The sequence below is a fragment of the Neovison vison genome, chromosome 2, assembly GCF_020171115.1.
Source record: "Neovison vison isolate M4711 chromosome 2, ASM_NN_V1, whole genome shotgun sequence".
Classification (NCBI taxonomy): Eukaryota; Metazoa; Chordata; class Mammalia; order Carnivora; family Mustelidae; genus Neogale; species Neogale vison.
Genome location: NC_058092.1, coordinates 120,575,999 through 120,579,851, shown reverse-complemented (window position 1 = coordinate 120,579,851; position 3,853 = coordinate 120,575,999). Strand labels below are relative to the sequence as shown.

The window sequence follows — 3,853 nt, the reverse complement described above, 5'->3', positions numbered from 1 at the left end:
GATATCCAGGATCTATAATGAACTCCTCAAACTCAGCACACACAAAACTGGCAGTCATATAAAAAAATGGGCAGAAGATATGAACAGACTCTTCTCCAATCAAGACATACAAATGGTTATCAGACACATTAAAAAAAATGTTCATCATCACTAGCCATCAGGGAGATTCAAATTAAAATCACATTGAGATAAGACCTTACACCAGTTAGTTTGGCCAAAATTAACAAGACAGGAAACAACATGTGTTGGAGGGGATGTGGAGAAAGGGAGACCCTCTTCCACTGTTGGTGGGAATGCAAGTTGATGCAGCCTCTTTGGAAATCAGTGTGCATATTCCTCAAGAAAATAAAAATAGAAATTCCCTATGACCCTGCAATTGCACTCCTGGGTACTTACCCCAAAGATATAGAGGTAGTGAAAAGAAGGGCCATCTGTACCCCAATGTTTATAGCAGCAATGTCCACGGTCGCCAAACTATGGAACGAACCAAGATGTCTTTCAATGGACGAATGGATAAGGAAATTGTGGTTCATATACACTATGAGGTATTATGCCTCCATCATTAAGGATGAATACCCAACTTTTGTAGCAACATGGACAGGACTGGAAGAGATTATGTTAAGTGAAATAAGTCAAGCAGAGAGAGTCAATTGTATGGTTTCACTTATTTGTGGATCATAACAAATAAGCCTTGTGCAGTGGCAGTATCGTAGCCAATGAGGTTTATCCAAGGCGCGATTATTGCTAATTGAACATAACAAGTAGCGTGGAGGACAACGGGTGTTAGAGAGGAGAAGGGAGTTGGAGTAAATTGGAAGGGGAGGTGAATCATGAGAGACTATGGACTCTGAAAAACAATCTGAGGGGTTTGAACTGGCGGGGGGTAGGATGTTGGGGTACCAGGTGGTGGGTATTATAGAGGGCAAGGATTGCATGGAGCACTGGGTGTGGTGAAAAAATAATGAATACTGTTATGCTGAAAATAAATAAATTAATTGAAAGAATAAACAGACACATAGACCAGTGGAACAGGGTAGAGAGCCCGGATATGGACCCTCAACTCTATGGGCAAGTAATCTTCGACAAAACAGAAAAAAATATACAGTGGAAAAAAGCCAGTCTCTTCAATGAATGATGATGGGAAAACTGGACAACGATATGTAGAAGAATGAAACTCGTCCATTCTCTTACCCATACACAAAGATAAGCTCAAAATGGATAAAAGACCTCAACATAAAATAGGAATCCATCAGAATCCTAGAGGAGAACATTGGCAGTAACCTCTTCGATGTCAGCCACAGTAACTTCTTTCAGGATATGTCTCCAAAGGCAAAGGAAACAAAAGTGATAATGAACTTGTGGGACTTCATCAAGATCAGTAGCTTCTGCACAACAAAGGAAACAGTTAAGAAAACAAAGAGGCAAGCCATGGAATGGGAGAAGATATTTGCAACTGATAGTACATACAAAAGGTTGATTTCCAGGATCTATAAAGAACTCCTCAAACTCAACACACACAAAACAGGCAATCATATTAAAAAATGGGCATAAGATATGAACAGACACTTCTCCAATGAAGACATACAAATGGCTATCACACATATGAAAAAATGTTTATCATTATTAGACTTCAGGGACATTCAAATTAAAACCACATTGAGATATCAACTTACACCACTTAAAATGGCCAAGATTAGCAAGACAGGAAACAACTTGTGTTGGAGAGGATGTGGAGAAAGGGGAACCCTCTTACACTGTTGGTGGGAATTCAAGTTGGTGCAGCCTCTTTGAACAGTGAGGAAATTCCTCAAGAAATTAAAAATAGAGCTTCCCAGTGACTCTGCAATAGCACTACTAGGTATTTACCCCAAAGATACATATGTAGTGAACAGAAGGTCCATCTGTATCCCAATGTTTATAGCAGCAATGACCACGGTCGCCAAACTGTGGAAATAACCAAGATGCCCTTAAACAGACGAATGGATGTGGAAGATGTGGTCCATATACACTATGGAGTATTATGTCTCCATTAGAAAGGATGAATACTCAACACTTGTAGCAACATGGACGGGACTGGAAGAGATTATGCTGAGTGAAATCAGTCAAGCTGATAGTCAATTATTATATGGTTTCACTTATTTGTGGAGTATGACAAATAACATGGATGACATGAGGAGATGGGGAGGAGAAGGGAGTAGAGGGAAATTGGAAGGAGAAGTGAAGCATGAGAGTCTCTGGACTCTGAAAAAATATCTGAGGGTTATGCAGGGGCGGGGAGTGGGAGGTTGGGGAAACCAGGGGGTGGATATTAGAGAGGGCACGGTTTGCATGTAGCACTGGGTGTGGAACAAAAACAATGAATACTGTTACACTGAAAAGAAAAAAAAAATAAATATACCAAGGAGGGGGGAGTGGAGTATTCATACTTTTAGATGGCTCAGTAATATTCTATCATATATATGGACTGTATCTTCGTTATCCATTCATCTGTTGAAGAGGACCTTGACCCTTTCCAAAGTTTGGCTATTGTGGCCATTACTTCTATGAACACTGGGGTAGTTATGACCCTTCTTTTCAATACATCTGTATCTTTAGGGTAAATACCCAGTAGTGCAATTGCTGTGTCATAGGGTAGCTCTATTTTTAACATTTTGAAAACTCTTCTGAAATACCCGTGGCTTCTGCAAATCTATAAATCTATGTCTCCACCTCCTTTCCTGTCTGTAGTAGTGCTCTACTTGTCCACACACCCCTAAGTAAACAATCCCACCCCAGGTCATGGGAGTTCCAAATATCTCCTAAAGAACCCTATGTTGTGGGTGTCAAGCAACAGTGAAGGAGGCAGGATGGGTCTGTACCTGGTCTGTGAATTGGCTGGTGCTGTCCTGTGATAACCTATAGCCTGAAGGGGCAGCAAAGGCTGGATATGGGGGAGTCACCTCACACATTACCTTCTCAAATCTGATATTTTGCTTTGGGAAGAAAAGCCTGAGACTAGGACCTTTGTCTACTGTCACTTCTTCCCTTCTGCCTCTATACTGCCTCTGTCCCTGCCCTTGTAGATCCTCTCCACAAATTTTCCTTCTCCTGTCTCCTGCTCACAAAATCACCTCCTATGAAAGTTGCCCCCATTTTCGGTATGAAGGAATGGGGACTGAAGGGCTGAGCAACTTTGGGGTGCCAGTCAATGAGGGCCTTGGTGTTTGTGGAACCATTGGTACAGTGAGCATGGTCTGAGCAGCTAATCACAGTAGTTCCCGAGTGCTAGGAACACATAAGCAACCTACATCCCTCTTACACATAAGTGACCTGGACTATACCAGCCTTTACATTTTCTATGGGAAGCATCACCCTCAAATAAGCTCAGACATCATCCATCTCATGGTTGCATGTCTCCCACTTTGCAGGTCCCTTGACGTTCATTTCAACCCCCAGAAGAAACTTCCTCATGGTTCCCATCTGTGTATGCCCACGTGCTGTGGGCACACTGTCATTACTGACCTCAGCCCAGGATTCACAGCTCTAGGCACTTCCCCTACAGTCTCAGTGGTGTCAAATGTAGACACCAGATCACTGGCATTTGCACCACACCTACAACCCCACTCCACATGCCTGCAGCTAAGATGGACCATAGCCCAGGAGGTGCCATCCAGGAATCTCACGATCCAACTCCATTCTGACTCCAGTGTCCAGTTTATGAGAAGGTCAGTATTGAGTCCTGGATGTGGCCCCATTTTTCATACCCAAGCAGACACTACAGTCTCCAAGTTGCACTCTTCCCACCTTTCTCCCACTGAGGCTTACTCTGTGCAGACACCCATGGACCTAAAGCACCATTGTTAATCCCACATTT

General features: G+C 42.7%; 1 pseudogene; it reads left to right on the top strand.

Moving 5' to 3' along the window:
- Positions 1 to 687: 687 nt before the first annotated feature.
- On the top strand, positions 688 to 767 carry LOC122901461 (annotated as a pseudogene).
- Positions 768 to 3,853: the final 3,086 nt, after the last annotated feature.